This window comes from Eretmochelys imbricata, chromosome 6, assembly GCF_965152235.1.
Source record: "Eretmochelys imbricata isolate rEreImb1 chromosome 6, rEreImb1.hap1, whole genome shotgun sequence".
NCBI lineage: Eukaryota > Metazoa > Chordata > Testudines > Cheloniidae > Eretmochelys > Eretmochelys imbricata.
The window spans coordinates 113,298,113-113,311,356 of NC_135577.1; the positions used below are offsets into that span (position 1 = coordinate 113,298,113).

The 13,244-nt window shown below is 42.6% G+C and overlaps 1 protein-coding gene across 6 annotated transcripts in view; it reads left to right on the forward strand.

The window, feature by feature from the left end:
* The window catches only part of KLC1 (kinesin light chain 1), a 123,661-nt gene that overhangs the window by 5,295 nt on the left and 105,122 nt on the right, over positions 1–13,244 (forward strand). The window lies entirely within an intron of this gene.

Sequence of the window (13,244 nt, forward strand, 5' to 3'; positions counted from 1 at the left end):
TACTTTAGAGTAGCAGACACCGCTTACCCTTTCCCATCCTAAACTGGGACAAATAGATGTGGACTGTGCATGAATCTGCTGGCCTCTTGGCTGATTTGTCCATATTTACCTCTCTCCTTTGCTTTATGGAGAAATGTCAGTCTCATCTGGCAACTGCAATAAGGAACTATATGGGATATCTATAATTTTGGGGTCCGTCATTACTACTGCATTGGCCCCTAATGCATCCATGTAGTGGGATTAGGATTGAGTCTAAGATACTTACAAGGCAAAGTTTTCCAGCTGTACTTCAGCTTTTCCATTGATCTCTTGCTCAACAATAGTTGGTAGGTTAGATATACTGTCCATACAGGCGGGGAGAGAGACACCACTCGTGGGATTTCTTGGTGACTTCAACAGGACTGCTCTCATACATAAGCTTAACTTTAAGCAGGCAAGTGTTTGCAAGATTGGTGCGTTAGACATTTCACCTTTCCCTGTTCACCACTGTTGGTTTGATCAGCTGAGATGCTTTTGCTTACAGTCCTTTCTGAGAGTGAGAAACCAAGGTCAGTATTTTCAAAGGTGGCTACTAATCTTGAGTGCCTCTGTTTTTTGGGAGTGGGCTCACATCCTGAAACACTTTGATTCGTTCTTTCAAAGGTGAAGAGTATCTGCTGTTCTCTGTGACTAAAGTGGAGCTGCCAGCTGTGCAGCACTTCTGAAAATCAGGCCCAACCTGTCTCAAGTGAGTCATCTAAAGTCAGTGCCCACTTTGAAAATGCTCCTAGTCACTTTCAGTGAGACAGGCCCACTTTTAGAACTCCCTCTGTAGCTCACCAGAGCCTGATCTTACTGAGCATTTTTTTTTTAAATGATGGACACAGGAAGTAGGTGATGGAAGCTAAAGTCTCATTCCTGCAATAAGCTCCACATGGGCAGACCCTCTACACACATGTGCAACTCTATTTCCTTCAGTAAGGGTGGAGGGATCTGTTTGTATGGATCTCATAGCAAATAGCCTAAGGCCTCAATCCTGCAAAGTGCAAGATATTAATTCAGAATATCCAAAAAAGCTACTGTGAAAAGATGTTAAAAATAATGCTTGTAAAATTTTCTCATTAATTTATGGAGACAGTGTTATGAGCAAACAGAGGCCATATCATTTTGCCAGCATTACATTTATTGGGGGGTTTTTCTTCAGGCAAGGCACAGTTATGATACCTGCTGTGTTAAGATTTATCAGTAATATCCGCTGTGCATCAAATCTAAAAAAGAATATGGCGCTTCCATTGGCTGTTGAAAATAAAATTCTTGTGTCTATAAAGAACTATTATAACAGAAGCTGGTGGAAAGATCAGAGCAACTTCTCTGTGCACCAGCTCTCACTATGCGGGGGGGGGAGAAATGCAGAGGAGCTATTTTACCAACTAAGTATTAAATTAATCTTATTGAAATAGAATACATTTCACATAGCATCATGTACTGTTTAATCTGTCTCTCCTTTGCAAGGATCTAATACAGCAACATTTTGGTGTTGTTCAAATGTTTAATAATTTAGGTGATTTATACTGTGTTGGGAAATGGTTATGTTCAGCAGTCTTTGTGTTTCCTGCTATTTGCTATACTTCTCTATAGTGAGACATATATTTCAGTAGAATATAAGAGGATGTATCAAAAAGGAATGAGAAGGGAGATTAAAACAACAAGGAGTCTGGTGGCACCTTAAAGACTAACATTTATTTGGGCATAAGCTTTCCTGGGTGAAACACCACTTCTTCAGATGCATGGAGTTTCACCCACAAAAGCTTATGCCCAAATAAATCCGTTTAGTCTTTAAGGTGCCACCAGACTCCTTGCTTGTCTGTATCCACAAAAACAACACGGCTACCCCCTGATAAGGGAGATTAAAGGCTCCTTTGTAGGGCTTGCTGTGATTGTAGCTCCTTTGTGATTAATAGAGAAAATTTATAAATCTCAAAATAATTTTATCCAAGGAAAGCTTGAAATAAAACTCCCCAGAAATCTAGTAGGAGAGTAATGTCAGCTCCAATTGTGATATTTTTTAAGTTTCTATGAAAATTTTAAGTGCCCCACCAAAAAATCACTAGCTCAAAAGTCAGAGTTGTCATTTGTAAGCTAGCACTTTTGGATCATATGTTTCATAAACTCGTCATTTTAGGAGGGACTGCACTTCAGCCAGTTTTCAGCTTCACAGGTCTACTGCTAAGCAACAAAGAATGTCCCTTAGGACAACCAGACTTAGCCTAAATGAGGCTTTCTTTTGCAGTTTGCCAGGAGCCTAACAACCACATTTTTGCATGAAGCCAGGTAAATTGAAACTTAACTGCAAGATGGAATATTGTATGGTGGGAGCTGTAGTCTATATCTCTACAGTAAAGATACCAGTACCAGTGGGCCACTAATCTACTAGTTCTCCAAGAGTAGCCCTGAGCTCTGGGAACCCAAATTCTCAGAACAGAAATAAATGTTAGTTTTCCATATTTGTTTTAAAATCATTTTCTCATACAGTCTGTTGAATTTTAAATACAATACACTTCAGACTGCAATTAATAAGTTATTTATGCAAATCAAATAACCTCTTTGTGCCTCAATTTTATGTATGTTAATAGGGTTAATTCTCCCAAGTGTTGTGTGGCTTAGCTGATTGACATACTCAAAGGAGAGATGCTGTAGAAGTGTAAACAGTACTAGTGGCCAGAAATAATGAACATAAACAGAATAATTTCTCTCTAAATATGATTAATATTTCAGTGCACTAGTACTTCTGAGACTCCAGGCCCCCTCTTAAAACATGTTGTACAAATACATATTAAAACATGGGCTCTTCCCCAAACAGCATATAATCTGATTTGCCTTACTGGATCACAATATAGGTCCATTTAGTCCAGTATTCTGCCTCTCTGGATATAGGAAATGTACCATGATCTTCCTGTGAGAGAGACACAGGTGCTCATCCTCAGATCTGGCGAAGTTGTGTTCAGCACAGGGCCTTGGATGGAAAGGGGACAGTAAGGATGGTGGTATGCCATCTTTTGCACTCCCTGATCCCTAGGATTCCCAGGGGCCACTTTAGTCCCCAGCATAAATTAGAGAAACCCTGAGGGCTACTGTTCAAAGAACTACTATACCAGCCAGGGATCACTGGAGCGCAGCAGTGCTCTATCCATGTCTCTTCCTCCAGAGAAACTTCTGACATATCCCTGTGCTAGGGATGGCTGGGAGGAGGAAGTGGCATAGAATTGGCTGTATGTTACCCAGGGATTTCTCTATCCCAGGAAAATCCTCAGATGCTCCATGAAGGAGCTTTACAGACCCTATGTCATCAAAATCTAGGCATAACTAGACCTAAGACAGACCTCATTTCTCAGTGGGCATGACTGGGAAAGTGAATGGAAGATTAAGTTGTAAATAAGGGTGCAATGCCTTAGGCTAAAGTAAAGGAGTACTTGTGGCACCTTAGAGACTAACCAATTTATTTGAGCATAAGCTTTCGTGAGCTACAGCTCACTTCATCGGATGCATACTGTGGAAACTGCAGAAAACATTATATACACAGAGACCATGAAACAATACCTCCTCCCACCCCACTCTCCTGCTGGTAATAGCTTATCTAAAGTAAAAAGAAAAGGAGTACTTGTGGCACCTTAGAGACTAACCAATTTATTTGAGCATGAGCTTTCGTGAGCTACAGCTCACTTCATCGGATGCTGTAGCTCACGAAAGCTCATGCTCAAATAAATTGGTTAGTCTCTAAGGTGCCACAAGTACTCCTTTTCTTTTTGCAAAGACAGACTAACACGGCTGTTACTCTGAAACTTATCTAAAGTGATCACTCTCCTTACAATGTGTATTATGATCAAGGTGGGCCATTTCCAGCATAAATCCAAGTTTAACCAGAACGTCTGGGAGGCGGGGGGTAAGGACAAAGTCACAAAGTTCAGCCACCAGGTTAGCCGTGACATTATCGGGGATAGTGTTCTTGACGGCTTGTAGTCCATCTTTGTGTGGAATGTTGGTGTAGAGGGCTTCTACATCCATAGTGGCCAGGATGGTGTTATCAGGAAGATCACCGATGGATTGTAGTTTCCTCAGGAAGTCAGTGGTGTCTCGAAGGTAGCTGGGAGTGCTGGTAGCATAGGGCCTGAGGAGGGAGTCTACATAGCCAGACAATCCTGCTGTCAGGGTGCCAATGCCCGAGATGATGGGGCGTCCAGGATTTCCAGGTTTATGGATCTTAGGTAGTAGATAGAATATCCCAGGTTGGGGTTCCAGGGGTGTGTCTGTGCGGATTTGATCTTGTGCTTTTTCAGGAAGTTTCTTGAGCAAATGCTGTAGTTGCTTTTGGTAACTCAGTGGGATCATAGGGTAATGGCTTGTAGAAAGTGGTGTTGGAGAGCTGCCGAGCAGCATCTTGTTCATATTCCGACCTATTCATGATGACAACAGCACCTCCTTTGTCAGCCTTTTTGATTATGATGTCAGAGTTGTTTCTGAGGCTGTGGATGGCATTGTGTTCTGCATGGCTGAGGTTATGGGGCAAGTGATGCTGCTTTTCCACAATTTCAGCCCGTGCACGTCGGCGGAAGCACTCTATGTAGAAGTTTGTGACTTTGTCCTTACCCATAACTATTTTACATTTGGGGACAATGTATACCTTCAGATCAGCGGCACTGCTATGGGTACCCACATGGCCCCACAGTATGCCAACATTTTTATGGCTGATTTAGAACAACGCTTCCTCAGCTCTCATCCCCTAACGCCCCTACTCGAGCTATATTGATGGCATCTTCATCATCTGGACCCATGGAAAAGAAGCCCTTGAGGAATTCCACCATGATTTCAACAATTTCCATCCCACCATCAACCTCAGCCTGGTCCAGTCCACACAAGAGATCCACTTTCTGGACACTACAGTGCTAATAAACAATGGTCACATAAGCACCACCCTATACCGGAAACCTACTGACCGCTATCCTACCTACATGCCTCCAGCTTTCACCCTGACCACACCACACAATCCATCGTCTACAGCCAAGCTCTGCGATACAACCGCATTTGCTCCAACCCCTCAGACAGAGACAAACACCTACAAGATCTCTATCAAGCATTCTTACAACTACAATACCCACCTGCGGAAGTGAAGAAACAGATTGATAGAGCCAGAAGAGTTCCCAGAAGTCACCTACTACAGGACAGGCCTAACAAAGAAAATAACAGAACGCCATTAGCCATCACCTTCAGCCCCCAACTAAAACCCCTCCAACGCATTATTAAGGATCTACAACCTATCCTGAAGGATGACCCAACACTCTCACAAATCTTGGGAGACAGGCCAGTCCTTGCCTACAGACAGCCCCCCAACCTGAAGCAAATACTCACCAACAACCACATACCACACAACAGAACCACTAACCCAGGAACCTATCCTTGCAACAAAGCCCGTTGCCAACTGTGCCCACATATCTATTCAGGGGACACCATCACAGGGTCTAATAACATCAGCCACACTATCAGAGGCTCGTTCACCTGCACATCCACCAATGTGATATATGCCATCATGCCCAATGGCCTGTGATGGGTTTTAGATGGGGTAAGATCCAAGTTACCTGGGAAAGAATTTTCTGTAGTATCTGGCTGATGAATCTTGCCCATATGCTCAGGGTTTAGCTGATCGCCATATTTGGGGTCGGGAAGGAATTTTCCTCCAGGGCAGATTGAAAGAGGCCCTGGAGGTTTTTCGCCTTCCTCTGTAGCATGGGGCACGGGTCACTTGCTGGAGGATTCTCTGCTCCTTGAGGTCTTTAAACTACAATTTGAGGACTTCAATAGCACAGATATAGGTGTGAGGTTTTTTTTTGTAGGAGTGGTGGGTGAAATTCTGTGGCCTGCGTTGTGCAGGAGGTCAGACTAGATGATCATAATGGTCCCTTCTGACCTAAATATCTATGAATCTATGTGCCAGCAATGCCCCTCTGCCATGTACATTGGTCAAACTGGACAGTCTCTACGTAAAAGAAATGGACACAAATCAGATGTCAAGAATTATTACATTCATAAACCAGTCGGAGAACACTTCAATCTCTCTGGTCACGCAATTACAGACATGAAGGTCGCTATCTTAAAACAAAAAAACTTCAAATCCAGACTCCAGCGAGAAACTGCTGAATTGGAATTCATTTGCAAATTGGATACTATTAATTTAGGCTTAAATAAAGACTGGGAGTGGCTAAGTCATTATGCAAGGTAGCCTATTTCCCCTTGTTTTTTCCTCCCCCTACCCCCCCCCCCCCCCCCGACGTTCTGGTTAAACTTGGATTTATGCTGGAAATGGCTCACCTTGATTATCATGCACATTGTAGGGAGAGTGGTCACTTTGGATGAACTATTACCAGCAGGAGAGTGGGGTGGGAGGAGGTATTGTTTCATGGTCTCTGTGTATATAATGTCTTCTGCAGTTTCCACAGTATGCATCCGATGAAGTGAGCTATAGCTCACGAAAGCTTATGCTCAAATAAATTGGTTAGTCTCTAAGGTGCCACAAGTACTCCTTTTCTTTCTGCGAATACAGACTAACAGGGCTGTTACTCTGAAACCTGTCCTTAGGCTAAAGTCATTCCAGCTGAGATAGGCAGGAACATGCTGGTACTAGGGACAATGGACAAGATAAACCTGGAATGTAGAGATCAAGTGATACATTACAGCATTCTTTATCCATGTAACTGGTTCTTGAAAAGTAACCAAGCCAGGCATGAACCACATGATGCAAAGTATAGCCAGGAATGCAAGAATAAAGATGCTTTTATGAAAAAATTCTGCTGTGTAACTTTGGATTTGCACTGTACCCTGCATCCATCCTCTGCGTTTGGGCCTGGCCTGGCCTGCTTGTGCATAGTGTTGTTGTATGCTAGTTAAAGGTACCTGAGTGACAAATTCCAGAATCAAACTGAGTGGAAGAGGGACTTGGGGATCCCAACATACAGCAGCACAAAGGGGATGTATCACAAAACTGGCATTTAATAATCTAATATTCCATATTTATGAAAGGGACTAAAGAAGAATTAATTTCAACCCAATAAATGGATCATACATGTTATGTCATAAGAAAGGATGTTTATTGTATAAGCAGTAATAAAAATGCCATCTATTTAAAAAGTCTTCCACACTGAGGGTCAAATCCTCCATTGTGGAACAATGAGAATTTACACTACCTGAGGCTTTGCTTCAGATTTGTATTTTCTCTGTTAAAGTCTTTGAAGTATACTGTTAGAGATGAAACATTAGGATTATTAATTGCATCTCATTGTTAAAGCACTTGGTTGAAAGGCTTTAAATATGCTATTGAGATAAAGGCCTCTCCCTGAACGAGTTGTCAAATGAAGATCGTTATGTAATGCACATTGTCCATTTTAGAACATTTTAAGAGGAGATTTTCTTAGTTACTGTTCTAGGATTATTTGAATAATTTGTCTGATTTGTGTGCGTATATATCAAAAAGCACAAGCTTTAGGGCCAGTAACATCAAAAGACAAAGTTAATGAAATAGCTGTCTAACTTTAATACAATTAGGGATCACATTTTAGGTGTGCTAGTCACAAGATGGATAGCATGATACAACATAAAATCAACATAAAATTTTCTCTGGAGATCTAAAGGCAAGATCAAACTCTGCATTGTCCACACCGATAACTCTTGATGCTACCAATATTTATGTAAGAAACTGTTTCAACTGTCCAAACTATCTGGAAGTGAAGAAAAGATGAAAGGGGAGCACAGCTCCAAAGGATATTTAAGAAATGAGGCAGGCACCTCTCCCCAATATTAAGCAAAATCATATCTGCCCTCAACACCAACCTTTGAAAAGCTTCCAATTTCCTAAGGCATAAAATTATAACCAGAACAAAACCCCACATTGGCTATGATATGAAGGGCTTGGGTGACCTAGCTGTAAATAGGCACAAGTGTGGGTTCCATGCCAGGGGAGAAGTCAAAAGAAAACACCTCGCCCAACTTCCAGTTTTGTCATGGGATGTTTTAGAGCATCCTGAATTGAGGAAAGCTCTTACAAATTACAAATTTCAGAGTGGTAGCCGTGTTAGTCTGTATCAGCAAAAACAACGAGGAGTCCTTGTGGCACCTTAGAGACTAACAAATTTATTTGGGCATAAGCTTTCGTGGGCTAGAACCCACTTCATCAGATGCATGGAGTGGAAAATAAAGTAGCAGGTATATATACATAGTATGTGAAAAGATGGGAGTTGCCTTACCAAAGGGGGCGGGGTCAGTCTCACGAGAAACTCTTAGAGCTTAGTTCCTCACCTGCCATGCTCCAATACTCCTCTATGCTTAGTTCATCTATCTCCCTCATTTTAGGGTTCTGTAGCTTGTGTGGATTACACCAACCTGGAGTAACTCTCCTAGGGGTGGATGACATCCACTACTCCAGCCAACTGAGTTGTTTGTGTGTTTTAATTACATTTCCAGCAGTAAGAGAGCTTTTCTCCTTCCCCAGTGATTTGTCTGCTACTGCTACAGGAAGCGCCGGGAGTATCTGTCAGATCTCAAAAGACTTACTGAGCATGCTCAATAATTCCCCAAAAATTATTGCTATAAATCTGGTTGATGTTTGTATATGGCAGTTGGGCTGGGAGGAATCAACAACTCTGCTCTTGGGAGAGGCTGGCTGTAGAATAGCCATCAGATAAAGGATACTAGCTTTCTTAGCACAGGAAGTTTTCTCTTGAAGTCTGGGAGGTTTTGCATTGTTTCTGTAAAACCAGCAGTCACAGAGGATTATTGTTTGCCGGCTTGAGCCCATAATAAGCACAGTCATTACCCAACAGCTAGTCAGCACCCTGCACTTCATTTATCATATAATTAACAATTACATTCTAATTTTTAGTTCCATTATACACTTCTGTGGAAATTAGAACAGCAATTACACGTATTTACAGCATGAACTTCTTAATAAAAGCCCCATATATTACATTTCATAAACAAAAAGGAAGAAAGTAAATCAAATTAAATAATAGTGCCCAGAACACTGAATTCTAATCCTGGATTAGCTCATGGTCCCAATTTAGAGAAGAAGGAAAAAAAAAAAAAGAGAAATGTGTAAAGAGAGAGAAAGATCCTCTCTTTATGAATATAAATGTATATGTTCCTCCATCAGTAATGAATTCCAAACCTCGCGGTCACATTTTCACAATTACATCGTAAAACACAAGGGGGGGGATGTTAAATTGCTGCACATAAAGGGGTCCTTTGTTGGTAGATTTGTGGTCAATGTTGTACAGTAATGAAGGTGAGAAACCATTATTCTTCAGCCTGGTTTTTGAACCATGAGAGTTTTCAGACATATGGTCGTGGTGTACTTTTGTGGCCCTGCAGCACATATTAATAGCTGTAACATGATGTATGCACAGCACATTTCACTTTCATTATTAATGAATATTTCTTTCTTTTGTTCCCAATATCCATTTAGAACACATTAAGGCACGTTTTGGTTTTCTAAAATATAATTACAGTTACAATGTTATTTCAATAATGCTGATTCTGTAGATGTATTAGAAGAGAACATAACAAAACCAGAGATCAAGGGGACAGACTAAGGTTTTTACCTTTAATTATTTGTCCTATGGAAAAAGATCTGTGCCTCAAAGTGTCAGTGATGTTGCATCATGATGCAGTGACCCACATGTTGATAGTGTAACTGCCTCTTCCCCAGTGAGTTTCAGAATAACTTATGTTAATTAAGCCTATCCTTTATGGTGTGAGGAAAACTTTCAGAATGTGACCTGACACAATCCTGTGGGCCTGAGTCTGCCAACAAATTAAGGGTGAGATTCCCCCTCCCACCCCAACTCCAGCTCCCTTACACTGGGTAATGGGGCAAGAGTAGCATAAAGTGACCCCCAAAGCCCTAGATCTGGGTGGGAAAGGATTCCACTGGTGGAGGAACTGAGGTGGACAGCTGCAAGGCTGTCTTCTGAAGACGCCCCCCGCAAGCCCTGGCATCGGGGGAATACAAAGGGTGGGGTGGCACTGCAACACTGTGGTGATTCTGGCCCCTCTTTCATTATTTAAGTACAGCAGAATAGCTCCAACAGGAGAGAGACTGAACCCTCACATCAAAATATCCCATAGCTCAGAGGTCAAATCCTTTCTCCTCTTCTAGCAAAGAGGGCAGAATTCAACATGGGTCTCCCACGTCCCAGCTGAACGCTCTAACCCAGAGCCACCCACCCTTATTACACAGTAGGGCCACATAAACCTGAGCACAACCTTGTGTGGGCCAAACAGATTATATATTAAGATTAAAAGTCACCTGTACTGGTTTATTTTTTAATTTCAGCTTGTTTCCAGGGGCAGCAGGTTTGTATAATTTTTGGTGGTGCCCAGAACTGGTCCAAATCCTGCCCCCATCCTTGTAAGCTGATATATATATTTTTAAATAATGTAAAAATGTGAGGGCTCTGGGGTGGGGCTGGGGATGAGGGGCTTGGGCAGAGGATTGAGGTGTGGGGGTGAGGGTTGCGGGGTGGGGCCGGGGATGAGGGGTTCACAGTGCAGGGGGGGGGCTCAGAGCTGGGGCAGAGGGTTGGGGTGCGGGGGGGTGAGGGCTTTGGCTGTGGGTGCGGGCTCTGAGGTGGGGCAGGGCCAGGGATGAGGAGTTTGGGGTGCAGGCAGGCTACCCCCAGCTGGGGCCAGAGAGGACTCCCCCCAGCCCTCCTCCGGTCAGCAGCAGTGAGCTCCGGGGGAGGGGGCCCGTCTCCTCCTCCTCCCACTAGCACACTCACCTCACGCCACTGTCACTGCACGTTCTACTAGGGCCCCTCTCAGGTCCAGGAAGCCCTCTCGCCTCCCCTGTGGTGGGTGTGGGGATGGGGGCTGCCATCATGTGTGTGCCTCCTCCTGCTGTTGCCCCTCATTGTAGCCTAACTGGGGGTGGGAGATGGGGCTACCCCTTGCCCAGCATAGGGCAGGAGCGGTGACTGTGGGTGTGGGGGGTCCCCTCTGCTGATGGAGGGTCCTGCTGGAAAAGGGAAGGGTCCGTCTGTTTGAGGCGAAAGGGCAGGGGCAGCCTGTCCTGGCACTAGTGGTTGGGGGGTTCTGGGACCCTGGGGCAGCAGTTGATGCCGGGAGCCAGCAGAGCCTGGCACCTGCCCGCTGCCCAGGGCATAGGCAGGGACGCTTGGGGGAGGCATGCAAGGGTGGCAGGCAGGGCCGGGGAGAGACCCATCCCGGAACTTATTCCCATTTTTCTGTGGGAGTGTATCCCTATATATATATGTCATAAGCTTTTCCCCTTTTTGCTAGAAACTTTGGCTTCAGGGATGTTTCTCTTTTGTGCCTTACCACTACTAGAACTGAAATGGAATCCAACTGCACATACTTCTTGTGTTCTAGCTGCTATAGCTCTCATTCTTTTAAAGGAAAACGCCTCGTTTCATTAAAAATAAACAAATTTCAGAATTTATTTAGCTTTCACTTTAAAAACAATAAAATTGTACTATGTTTTTTCACATCAATATGTAAATCATGTTTTCTTTTGGAAGCTACCACTTTCTGTGACGGAGAAACAGTTGTTTCTCTAATCTCTTTCTCTTCCCACTACATAATACCCCACCGAATTCCTTTCCCTCAACACGGCATTAGTAAATAGATCCCTTGGTTTATACCATTAATTTCCAGGAGGTAGAAAGCTATGCTATGGAAGTGGTTTGAGAAAGGGAGAGGAAAAGTGAGGAATCTGGATACTTGCCAAGAACAAAAAGGATGGTGTTGTAAGAAAGGAGTTCGCAAGGAAAACCTGCAATTCTTGTGAGTTATATCAGAGCAAGGTTTTATTTATTCTGTATTGGGCGGTGGTTCTCAGCCCGGTGTACGTGTACCCTTGGGGATACACAGAGGTCTTCCAGGGGGTACATCAACTCATCTATAGATTTGCCTAGTTTTACAACACACTGCATGAAAAGCACTAGCAAAGTCAGTACAAACTAAAATTTCATATAGATAATGCTTTGTTTGTACGATACACTGAAATGTAAGTACAATATTTATATCCCAATTGATTTATTTTATAATTATATGGTAAAAATGAGAAAGTCAGCAATTTTTCAGTAATAGTGTAGTGTGACACCTTTTTGTATTTTTATGTCTGAATTTGTAAGCAAGAAGTTTTTAAGTGAGGTGTAACTTGCGGGTACACAAGACAAATCAGACTCCTGAAAGGGGTACAGTAGTCTGGAAAGGTTGAGAGCCACTGGTATTGGGTATGTGTGGGTTTTCTTTTTCTTTTTTCTAAAGCTGTTCATGGTTTCATGAGCAGCTATGCTTAACTTGTGGGGTTTTTTTGTTTGTTTGCTCTTATTAAAAAGGCTGCTGTCTGCCATTGTTCTCAATGGGATGGAAGTTAGTCTGCCATCAGTAAAGATGGCATCCTGTGTTCGATGAGTTAGAAATTTATCAAGGTGCAAGGAAGAGAAAATAATTTAATGGAGTAGGATGGGGACTAGATTTTTAAATCAAAAGATATCCCATCTTTTGGGGTGGATGGGGTATGATAGGTACCACATTCTGCACCCTTGGGATGAATGGGGAAGAGACCCAGGAAAGTGAAAATGTAGGAGAATGAAAAAGGAAAAAATGACCCTGTGTCCCAGTGCTAATGGGCTAAGTGGAGTCCCATTCCATTTGGAGTTGGCTTCCTCTACAAACGTGGGTTTTTTAAATGCAATTTATTATTTGTAAGTCTTATTTTTTGGCCAATTCTTGTAATTAACTGTTTAAACACTCTGCATATATTCTAAACACACTGTATAATTTTTGTTCTTGTCAATTACTATATGCATAGTAAAGATTACGGAATAAGCACACTAGCTATTATTGGCAAAGACTTTCTACAGCTACTTGTAATACTGAAAAAAAGAAAAAAGGGAGAGGGGAGAATTCACTTATATAGAAGACAGCTACGCTGACTTTAAGTGGAGCAGAATCAGGACCAATGTTATCTTTAATGAAACCTTAAGTAACGGGTTTCCTATGATATGTTCAGACATCTTGATTGTTCTGGCAGTGAATCAGACAGAAGTTTCCTGCCAGTCTAAATAGTTGTGGTTTTTTTTACTCCAGTGCCCCTGACCTCAGTGATACCAGTGTAATTCTGCCTGTAATAACTAGAAGACTATAATGTAATATATTCACAGAGGGATAGGGTTACGGTTTTTTACATGGAACTGTGA